The sequence below is a fragment of the Taudactylus pleione genome, unplaced genomic scaffold, assembly GCF_031769625.1.
Source record: "Taudactylus pleione unplaced genomic scaffold, aTauple2 ptg000040l, whole genome shotgun sequence".
Classification (NCBI taxonomy): Eukaryota; Metazoa; Chordata; class Amphibia; order Anura; family Myobatrachidae; genus Taudactylus; species Taudactylus pleione.
Genome location: NW_028284442.1, coordinates 2,703,314 through 2,715,384, shown reverse-complemented (window position 1 = coordinate 2,715,384; position 12,071 = coordinate 2,703,314). Strand labels below are relative to the sequence as shown.

Genomic DNA, 12,071 nt, shown 5'->3' with positions numbered 1-12,071 from the left:
GAATAGCATAAAAATAATCCCTAAGGATAAAATAACAATATTACAAAACATTATTTTGTTCATGTATTAACATTATGTATGTATGTCTTTTATACAGTAAATCCGCATGCACACAACTGTGATAATTATACTTAAATCTCTATTATTCCTTAGCATTTTAATGATTCTCAATATGTTGAATAGCTTCAATCAAAACATACAATACAAAACAATCAAAACACCCTGTATAATATTATTACTTAGGTATTACAATCGGTAACCATGCCAATATTTAAATTAAGTTAATCTTCTCTATATGCCTCCTTACACTCCTGATATAGATATATGCAATCATAGTTTGTTATTAAATATCACAACATTTTCTCTATATTTGTCCCTCATAAGTGTACGGTGTGTAATTTTCATTCTAAGTGAAAGGGGTCAATTCAATAAGCTGTGCGAACATTGCGTTCCTGAACGTCACATTCCTGATATAGATATATGCAATCACACAGTTTGTTATCAAATATCACAACATTTTCTCTATATTTTTCCCTTATAGGTGTATGGTGTATAATTTTCATTCTAAGTGAAAGGGGTCAATTCAATAAGCTGTGTAAACATAGTGTTCCTGAACGTCACATTCCTGATATAGATATATGCAATCTAGGGGTGAGCGGGTTCGGATTTCTGAAATCCGAACCCCCCCGAGCCCCCCCGATCCGAGTCCGATCCGAGTCAGGCTCGACTTTTCCCGCCTGACTCGGATCTGACATCGAGGCAAAACGTCATCATCCCGCCTTCCGAGTCTCGCGGGTTTTGGATCCTATATAAGGTACCCGCGTCGGCGCCATTTTCTCACTCGGCTGTGGACAGTGAAGAGGGAGGGTGGGAGTTAGTGCTGTGTAGTGTAGTGTAGTGTAGTGCTGCTGTTGTCCACTACTTCAAAGTCCATAGGGGCTGGCTGTGTTGTGCTGTGCTGCTGTTGTTAATAGGGGCTGTGTCCACTACTTCAAAGTCAATAGGGGCTGGCTGGACTGTGTTGTGCAGTCAGTTCTCCATAGGGGCTGTGTCCACTCCAAAGTCCTGTGCAGTGTCCCAGTCCTAAAGGGGTGCTGTAGTGTTGTCCAGGGGGTGCTCTGTCCATCAGGGGTGCTCCCCCCAAGTGCTAAAAAAATAATATATTTTCTGTGTTTGTGAATTGTGTGCGCAGTAGCCGCACGTGCATCAACAAAGTAGTGCCAAGCGTGCGCCTGTGTCATAAGTAAAGGGCCGGCTGGCTTGACCGTTAAAGGGTGCTGTAACCCCCGAAAGTACACTCCAGTCCAAACCAAAAAAAAATTATTTTCTGTGTTTGTGAATTGTGTGCGCAGTAGCCGCACGTGCATCAACAAAGTAGTGCCAAGCGTGCGCCTGTGTCATAAGTAAAGGGCCGGCTGGCTTGACCGTTAAGGGTGCTGTAACCCCCGAAAGTACACTCCAGTCCAAACCAAAAAAAAAATTATTTTCTGTGTTTGTGAATTGTGTGCGCAGTAGCCGCACGTGCATCAACAAAGTAGTGCCAAGCGTGCGCCTGTGTCATAAGTAAAGGGCCGGCTGGCTTGACCGTTAAGGGTGCTGTAACCCCCGAAAGTACACTCCAGTCCAAACCAAAAAAAAAATTATTTTCTGTGTTTGTGAATTGTGTGCGCAGTAGCCGCACGTGCATCAACAAAGTAGTGCCAAGCGTGCGCCTGTGTCATAAGTAAAGGGCCGGCTGGCTTGACCGTTAAGGGTGCTGTAACCCCCGAAAGTACACTCCAGTCCAAACCAAAAAAAAAATTATTTTCTGTGTTTGTGAATTGTGTGCGCAGTAGCCGCACGTGCATCAACAAAGTAGTGCCAAGCGTGCGCCTGTGTCATAAGTAAAGGGCCGGCTGGCTTGACCGTTAAGGGTGCTGTAACCCCCGAAAGTACACTCCAGTCCAAACCTAAAAAAAATTATTTTCTGTGTTTGTGAATTGTGTGCGCAGTAGCCGCACGTGCATCAACAAAGTAGTGCCAAGCGTGCGCCTGTGTCATAAGTAAAGGGCCGGCTGGCTTGACCGTTAAAGGGTGCTGTAACCCCCGAAAATACACTCCAGTCCAAACCAAAAAAAAATTATTTTCTGTGTTTGTGAATTGTGTGCGCAGTAGCCGCACGTGCATCAACAAAGTAGTGCCAAGCGTGCGCCTGTGTCATAAGTAAAGGGCCGGCTGGCTTGACCGTTAAAGGGTGCTGTAACCCCCGAAAGTACACTCCAGTCCAAACCAAAAAAAAATAATTTTCTGTGTTTGTGAATTGTGTGCGCAGTAGCCGCACGTGCATCAACAAAGTAGTGCCAAGCGTGCGCCTGTGTCATAAGTAAAGGGCCGGCTGGCTTGACCGTTAAAGGGTGCTGTAACCCCCGAAAGTACACTCCAGTCCAAACCAAAAAAAAATTATTTTCTGTGTTTGTGAATTGTGTGCGCAGTAGCCGCACGTGCATCAACAAAGTAGTGCCAAGCGTGCGCCTGTGTCATAAGTAAAGGGCCGGCTGGCTTGACCGTTAAAGGGTGCTGTAACCCCCGAAAGTACACTCCAGTCCAAACCAAAAAAAAATTATTTTCTGTGTTTGTGAATTGTGTGCGCAGTAGCCGCACGTGCATCAACAAAGTAGTGCCAAGCGTGCGCCTCTGTCATAAGTAAAGGGCCGGCTGGCTTGACCGTTAAGGGTGCTGTAACCCCCGAAAGTACACTCCAGTCCAAACCTAAAAAAAAATTATTTTCTATGTTTGTGAATTGTGTGCGCAGTAGCCGCACGTGCATCAACAAAGTAGTGCCAAGAGTGCGCCTGTGTCATAAGTAAAGGGCCGGCTGGCTTGACCGTTAAAGGGTGCTGTAACCCCCGAAAGTACACTCCAGTCCAAACCAAAAAAAAATTATTTTCTGTGTTTGTGAATTGTGTGCGCAGTAGCCGCACGTGCATCAACAAAGTAGTGCCAAGAGTGCGCCTGTGTCATAAGTAAAGGGCCGGCTGGCTTGACCGTTAAAGGGTGCTGTAACCCCCGAAAGTACACTCCAGTCCAAACCAAAAAAAAATTATTTTCTGTGTTTGTGAATTGTGTGCGCAGTAGCCGCACGTGCATCAACAAAGTAGTGCCAAGCGTGCGCCTGTGTCATAAGTAAAGGGCCGGCTGGCTTGACCGTTAAAGGGTGCTGTAACCCCCGAAAGTACACTCCAGTCCAAACAAAAAAAAAATTATTTTCTGTGTTTGTGAATTGTGTGCGCAGTAGCCGCACGTGCATCAACAAAGTAGTGCCAAGCGTGCGCCTGTGTCATAAGTAAAGGGCCGGCTGGCTTGACCGTTAAGGGTGCTGTAACCCCCGAAAGTACACTCCAGTCCAAACCAAAAAAAAAATTATTTTCTGTGTTTGTGAATTGTGTGCGCAGTAGCCGCACGTGCATCAACAAAGTAGTGCCAAGCGTGCGCCTGTGTCATAAGTAAAGGGCCGGCTGGCTTGACCGTTAAGGGTGCTGTAACCCCCGAAAGTACACTCCAGTCCAAACCAAAAAAAAAATTATTTTCTGTGTTTGTGAATTGTGTGCGCAGTAGCCGCACGTGCATCAACAAAGTAGTGCCAAACGTGCGCCTGTGTCATAAGTAAAGGGCCGGCTGGCTTGACCGTTAAGGGTGCTGTAACCCCCGAAAGTACACTCCAGTCCAAACCAAAAAAAAAATTATTTTCTGTGTTTGTGAATTGTGTGCGCAGTAGCCGCACGTGCATCAACAAAGTAGTGCCAAGCGTGCGCCTGTGTCATAAGTAAAGGGCCGGCTGGCTTGACCGTTAAGGGTGCTGTAACCCCCGAAAGTACACTCCAGTCCAAACCAAAAAAAAAATTATTTTCTGTGTTTGTGAATTGTGTGCGCAGTAGCCGCACGTGCATCAACAAAGTAGTGCCAAGCGTGCGCCTGTGTCATAAGTAAAGGGCCGGCTGGCTTGACCGTTAAAGGGTGCTGTAACCCCCGAAAGTACACTCCAGTCCAAACCAAAAAAAAATTATTTTCTGTGTTTGTGAATTGTGTGCGCAGTAGCCGCACGTGCATCAACAAAGTAGTGCCAAGCGTGCGCCTGTGTCATAAGTAAAGGGCCGGCTGGCTTGACCGTTAAAGGGTGCTGTAACCCCCGAAAGTACACTCCAGTCCAAACCAAAAAAAAATTATTTTCTGTGTTTGTGAATTGTGTGCGCAGTAGCCGCACGTGCATCAACAAAGTAGTGCCAAGCGTGCGCCTCTGTCATAAGTAAAGGGCCGGCTGGCTTGACCGTTAAGGGTGCTGTAACCCCCGAAAGTACACTCCAGTCCAAACCTAAAAAAAAATTATTTTCTATGTTTGTGAATTGTGTGCGCAGTAGCCGCACGTGCATCAACAAAGTAGTGCCAAGAGTGCGCCTGTGTCATAAGTAAAGGGCCGGCTGGCTTGACCGTTAAAGGGTGCTGTAACCCCCGAAAGTACACTCCAGTCCAAACCAAAAAAAAATTATTTTCTGTGTTTGTGAATTGTGTGCGCAGTAGCCGCACGTGCATCAACAAAGTAGTGCCAAGAGTGCGCCTGTGTCATAAGTAAAGGGCCGGCTGGCTTGACCGTTAAAGGGTGCTGTAACCCCCGAAAGTACACTCCAGTCCAAACCAAAAAAAAATTATTTTCTGTGTTTGTGAATTGTGTGCGCAGTAGCCGCACGTGCATCAACAAAGTAGTGCCAAGCGTGCGCCTGTGTCATAAGTAAAGGGCCGGCTGGCTTGACCGTTAAAGGGTGCTGTAACCCCCGAAAGTACACTCCAGTCCAAACAAAAAAAAAATTATTTTCTGTGTTTGTGAATTGTGTGCGCAGTAGCCGCACGTGCATCAACAAAGTAGTGCCAAGCGTGCGCCTGTGTCATAAGTAAAGGGCCGGCTGGCTTGACCGTTAAGGGTGCTGTAACCCCCGAAAGTACACTCCAGTCCAAACCAAAAAAAAAATTATTTTCTGTGTTTGTGAATTGTGTGCGCAGTAGCCGCACGTGCATCAACAAAGTAGTGCCAAGCGTGCGCCTGTGTCATAAGTAAAGGGCCGGCTGGCTTGACCGTTAAGGGTGCTGTAACCCCCGAAAGTACACTCCAGTCCAAACCAAAAAAAAAATTATTTTCTGTGTTTGTGAATTGTGTGCGCAGTAGCCGCACGTGCATCAACAAAGTAGTGCCAAACGTGCGCCTGTGTCATAAGTAAAGGGCCGGCTGGCTTGACCGTTAAGGGTGCTGTAACCCCCGAAAGTACACTCCAGTCCAAACCAAAAAAAAAATTATTTTCTGTGTTTGTGAATTGTGTGCGCAGTAGCCGCACGTGCATCAACAAAGTAGTGCCAAGCGTGCGCCTGTGTCATAAGTAAAGGGCCGGCTGGCTTGACCGTTAAGGGTGCTGTAACCCCCGAAAGTACACTCCAGTCCAAACCAAAAAAAAAATTATTTTCTGTGTTTGTGAATTGTGTGCGCAGTAGCCGCACGTGCATCAACAAAGTAGTGCCAAGCGTGCGCCTGTGTCATAAGTAAAGGGCCGGCTGGCTTGACCGTTAAGGGTGCTGTAACCCCCGAAAGTACACTCCAGTCCAAACCTAAAAAAAAATTATTTTCTGTGTTTGTGAATTGTGTGCGCAGTAGCCGCACGTGCATCAACAAAGTAGTGCCAAGCGTGCGCCTGTGTCATAAGTAAAGGGCCGGCTGGCTTGACCGTTAAAGGGTGCTGTAACCCCCGAAAGTACACTCCAGTCCAAACCAAAAAAAAATTATTTTCTGTGTTTGTGAATTGTGTGCGCAGTAGCCGCACGTGCATCAACAAAGTAGTGCCAAGCGTGCGCCTGTGTCATAAGTAAAGGGCCGGCTGGCTTGACTGTTAAGGGTGCTGTAACCCCCGAAAGTACACTCCAGTCCAAACGTAAAAAAAAAATATTTTCTGTGTTTGTGAATTGTGTGCGCAGTAGCCGCACGTGCATCAACAAAGTAGTGCCAAGAGTGCGCCTGTGTCATAAGTAAAGGGCCGGCTGGCTTGACCGTTAAAGGGTGCTGTAACCCCCGAAAGTACACTCCAGTCCAAACCAAAAAAAAATTATTTTCTGTGTTTGTGAATTGTGTGCGCAGTAGCCGCACGTGCATCAACAAAGTAGTGCCAAGCGTGCGCCTGTGTCATAAGTAAAGGGCCGGCTGGCTTGACCGTTAAAGGGTGCTGTAACCCCTGAAAGTACACTCCAGTCCAAACCAAAAAAAAATTATTTTCTGTGTTTGTGAATTGTGTGCGCAGTAGCCGCACGTGCATCAACAAAGTAGTGCCAAGAGTGCGCCTGTGTCATAAGTAAAGGGCCGGCTGGCTTGACCGTTAAAGGGTGCTGTAACCCACAAAGTACACTCCAGTCCAAACCAAAAAAAAAATTATTTTCTGTGTTTAGCCGCACGTATATATCAAATCGATATAACATAAATGGAGGACCAAACTTTCTCCGATAAAAATAAAATAGAGAAAGATCAAGAACCACTTCCTCCTAGTGCTGAAGCTGCTGCCACTAGTCATGACATAGACGATAACATGCCATCAACGTCGTCTGCCAAGGCCGATGCCCAATGTCATAGTAGAGGGCACATACAATCCCAAATGGCAAAGTTCAGGAAAATGACCTTGAAAAAGACATTTAAATCAGCTGAAGAGAAACGTAAACTTGCCAATATGCCATTTACGACACGGAGTGGCAAGGAACGGCTAAGGTCGATCCCTAGTATGTTCATGACTAGTGGTTCAGCTTCACATGACGATGGAAGCACTCCTCCCACTAAAAAAATCAAAAGAGTTAAGCTGGCAAAAGCACAGCGAAGAACTGTGCTTTCTAAGAAGATATCACAAATCCCCAAGGAGAGTCCAAGTGTGGTGGTGGTTGCGATGCCTGACCTTCCCAGCACTGGACGGGAAGAGGTGGCTCTTTCCACCATTTGCACGCCCCCTGCAAGTGCTGAAAGGAGCACCCACAGTCCACTTGCTGATATGCAAATTGAAGATGTCACTGTTGAAGTACAACAGGATGAGGATACTGGTGTAGCTGGCGCTGAGGAGGAAGTTGGCGAGGAGGATTCTGATGGTGATGTGGTTTGTTTAAATCAGGCTCCGGGGGAGACAGTTGTTGTCCGTGGGATGAAAAAGCCCATCACGGTCATGCCTGGGCAGAAGACCAAACATTCCACCTCTTTGGTCTGGCAATATTTCTATCCAAATCCGGACAACAACTGTCTTGCCATATGTACCATATGTAAAGGTGAAATAAGTAGGGGTAGGGACGTCAACCACCTAGGAACATCCTCCCTTATACGGCACCTGCAGCGCGTTCATAAAAAGTTACTGTCAAGTTCAGAAACTTTGGCTCAGACCGTAAGCAGTCCAGGGACACCTAAATCCCGTTGTCCTGTTGTATCCAAGCGCCTGCAAACCACACCGTCAACTCCCTCCTCGTCAATTTCCTCCTTAGTCAGGATCGGAAGTAGTCCTGCAGGCCATATCACTGGCATGACTGACTCTCCTATCCGGGATTCCTCCGGAGGATCCTGCATTGCTACGCCTACTGCTGCCGCTGCTGCTGTTGCTGCTGCTGCTGGGAGTCGTTCATCATCCCAGAGAGGAAGTAGGAACACCACTACTTTTACTAAACAATTGACCCTCCAACAGTCCTTAGCGAGGAGGATGAAGTACGACAGCAGTCATCCTGAAGCAAAACGTATAACTGAGGCCTTGACTGCTATGTTGGTGTTAGACGTGCGTCCGGTATCCGCCATTAGTGCAGTGGGATTTAGACAATTGATGGAGGTAGTGTGTCCCCGGTTCCAAATCCCGTCTAGATTCCACTTCACTAGGCAGGCGATACCGAGACTGTACAGAAACGTCAGAAAAAGTGTCCTCAGTGTCCTGAAAAATGCCGTTGTACACAATGTCCACTTAACCACGGACATGTGGACAAGTGGAACAGGGCAGACTAAGGACTATATGACTGTGACAGCCCACTGGGTAGATGTATCACCTTACGCAGCAACAGCAGCAGCGTCACCAGTAGCAGCATCTCAGAAACGCCAGCTCGTTACAAGGCAGGCTACGCTGTGTATCACCGGTTTCAGTAAGAGGCACACCGCCGACAACCTCTTAGAGAAACTGAGGGAAATCATCGCCCAGTGGCTTACCCCACTTAGACTCTCCTGGGGATTTGTGATATCTGACAACGCCACCAATATTGTGCGGGCATTACATCTGGGCAAATTCCAGCACGTCCCATGTTTTGCTCACACAATAAACTTGGTGGTGCAGAATTTTCTGAAAAGCGACAGGGGCGTGCAGGAGACGCTTTGGGTGGCCCGAAAAATTTCTGGCCACTTTCGCCATTCAGCGACTGCGTGCCGAAGACTGGAGCGCCAGCAAACACTCTTGAACCTGCCCCGCCATCACCTGAAGCAAGAGGTTGTGACGCGGTGGAACTCAACCCTCTATATGCTTCAGAGGATGGAGGAGCAGCAAAAGGCCATACAAGCCTATACATCCACCTATGACATAGGCAAAGGAGGGGGTATGCACCTGACTCAAGCGCAGTGGAGAATGATTTCCGTGTTGTGCAAGGTTCTTCAGCCCTTCGAACTTGCCACACGTGAAGTCAGTTCAGACACTGCCAGCTTGAGTCAGGTCATTCCCCTCATCAGGCTTTTGCAGAAGCAGCTGGAGAAAGTGAAGGAGGAGCTAAGACGGAGCGATTCCGCTCGGCATGTGGGACTTGTGGATGAAGCCCTTCATTCGCTTTGCCAGGATTCCAGGGTGGTCAATCTGTTGAAATCAGACCACTACATTTTGGCCACCGTGCTCGATCCTAGGTTTAAAGCCTATGTGGTGTCTCTCTTTCCGGCCGACACAAGCCTGCAGAGGTGCAAAGACCTGCTGGTGAACACACTGTCAGCTGAAGCGGAACGTGACACGTCAACGGCTCCTTCTTCATTTTCTCCCGCAACTGGGGCTGCCAGGAAAAAACTTAGGTATCCTAAGCAACCCGCTGGCGGTGATGCAGGGCAGGCAGGACCAAGTTTGGACATCTGGTCCGGACTGAAGGACCTGGCAACAATTTCTGACATGTCTACTGTCACTGCATATGATACTGTCACCATTGACAGAATGGTGGAGGATTACATCGGTGACAGCATCCAAGTAGGCATGTCAGACAGTCCATACCTGTACTGGCAGGAAAAAGAGGCAATTTGGAGGCCCCTGTACAAACTGGCTCTATTTTACCTGAGTTGCCCCCCCTCCAGTGTGTACTCCGAAAGAGTGTTTAGTGCAGCCGGGAACCTTGTCAGCGAAAGGCGTAGGAGGTTGCTTCCACAGAATGTGGAGAAGATGATGTTCATCAAAATGAATTATCAGCTCTTCCAGGGAGACCAGCCTCCAGAAGGTACAGAGGGACCTGTGGTGGTGGATTCAAGTGGGGACGAGTTAATACTTTGTGAGGATGAGGATGTACACACTGAAGAGGGTGAGGAATCGGTGGATGAGGAGGATGAGGATGACATCTTGCCTCCGTAGAGCCAGTTTGTGCAGGGACACATTAATTGCCAGCTTGTTTTGTGGGGGCCCAAACGAACCAATCATTTCAGCCACAGTTGTGTGGCAGACCCTGGCGCTGAAATGATTGATTTGTTAAAGTGTGCATGTCCTGTTTATACAACATAAGGGTGGGTGGGAGGGCCCAAGGACAATTCCATCTTGCACCTCTTTTTTTCTTTGCATTATGTACAGTTTGGGGCCTAGTTTTTCTAACTGCCATCCTGTCTGCCACTGCAGTGTCACTCCTAGATGGGTCACGTGTTTGTGCCGCCCACTCGTGTCGCTTAGCATAGTCATCCAGCTACCTCGGTGCAACCTTTTGGACATAAAAACACTATTGTGAGGTGTTCAGAATAGACTGGAAATGAGTGGAAATTAAGGTTATTGAGGTTAATAATAGCATAGGAGCAGAAAAACCTACAAATTCTGTGATTTTAGCTGTTTTTATGCTTTTTTTCAAAAAAATACAGATCCAAAACACAAAACCCAGAACCCAAAACACGGAAGGGTGGTTTTGGCAAAACCAATCCAGATCCAAAACACGAAGAAAGATCCAGATCCAAAACCAAAACACAAAACACGAAAAGTGGCCGGTGCACACCCCTAATGCAATCACACAGTTTGTTATCCAATATCACAACATTTTCTCTATATTTTTCCCTTATAGGTGTATGGTGTATAATTTTCATTCTAAGTGAAAGGGGTCAATTCAATAAGCTGTGTAAACATAGTGTTCCTGAACGTCACATTCCTGACATAGATATATGCAATCACACAGTTTGTTATCAAATATCACAACATTTTCTCATATGGTATGCCATTACACCCTGTGGTTAACTGCAGATTCAGAACTCTCACAGAGTTAGATTGCGGTCACTCACAAAATGGTGGAGCTGTTAATTCATAGAATTGTGTGCTCATTGGAATACACACATGCAGTCTATGCAACTGAGGTCTGAGCAGAAGATAGAGCTGCGCAGATGAGATAAGGTGGTGTGGATGGGGGGGTACTATAGGTACCAGCGGGCCCTTAGTCACCATACCAGCATGCGGTGGAGGCCTGCTGAGACCTGTAGTCCTACTGCAAAAGACAATATTTATACCCAAATATGCACTACACTACCAACCCGACACCCACCGGCCAGGGGTGCTGGGGATAGCCCCGGGCTATCAGCCCAGGCCTGGGGTGCCCTGGAGAGGGATCCCCGGCCTGGGCTGACTAGTGGTCAGGGGTGATGCTTCGGCTGGGAGGCCTGGTGAAAGGGCTCCCCTGGCTGTGGCATCACATCCCTGCTAGAAAAGGTCCGGTGCTGGTTCTGGTAAATACAGGGGAATCCTACGCATTTCTCCCCCCTGTATTTCCAGAACCAGGACTGGATAAGAGCCCAGTACTGGCTGCGCTGAATACAGGGGACCCCTATGTCATTTGTCCCCTGTATTTTGGCAACCAGGACTGGTTCTAAAAAGCCTGGTGCTGTTGTGCCTCATACGGGAGATCCCCTACTTCATTTGTCCCCTGTATTTAGCACAACCACAACTGGCTTTCCAAAGCCCGATGCTGGTTGTTGTTTTTTTTTGGACTACTAAATTTCACCAAAAAATACTGCTTAATGCCATTCTTCACCACTTGTGCAAAGACGCTAATAAGAAGCTATTGAAACAGCTTAAGTACCCCAAATAGCTTTATTAAGGCTATTCTGACACATCTACATGATCCCCAATGTTAGTGCATCTTTTTCGGGGGTTCAGGCTGATTTACCTAATTCTGACAGCACTTTCCGCCTGTTTTGAATTCAGCGCTTCCTGTCTTCGCCTGGTTTGTAATTGAATAGGGCGAATAGCAGGGAAGCGCACGATAAGTTTCCGCTTCCAAAACACGCAATGTCGGTGAAAAGTCGGGCAGGCGAAACTTTTCCGCGGGTGTGAAACTAATTGAATACGGCCCTTAATATATGGGCACGACTGTGGCCTTATACTGAGATGTTATATTTTGTTCTCATCTTCTCCTAAATTGTATTATATTAACTGCAAAGACTGTGATTTTTCTGATAAAAGATAAAAGCTAAGCTTAAAAAAAGATGTCACTACTTGGGGAAAAAAAGTTATTATATATTTTCTTACTTACCATACTATAAGATAAAAATAAGACTATAGATGCAATTGCTGAAGATTGAAAGCATACCTGTCCTTTGAACAGGTTTGTACACAAATAACATAAATTGTAGTGCTATACCTAAATTATCACTTTTTCCATAGGTCTTTTTTATATTTCAGGTTGTAGCGATAATGCTAAATGGTTTATCTTACAAGGTCTTCTTAATCAGATTCACCACACTCAAAGTTCAAAGTGTCCACGTGGGTTAATTGTCCTGTTGTCTGCGGCATATCCTTACGGCAGAAAACTAATTTCCGCTACGGTCAAAGGGTCCTAGTTCAAATTCAATT

General features: G+C 46.7%; 1 protein-coding gene across 1 annotated transcript in view; it reads right to left on the bottom strand.

Annotated features, from left to right (window-relative positions):
* CFAP54 (cilia and flagella associated protein 54) overlaps positions 1-12,071 on the bottom strand; it is a 399,494-nt gene that overhangs the window by 318,071 nt on the left and 69,352 nt on the right. The gene's annotated exons all lie outside the window — the stretch shown is intronic.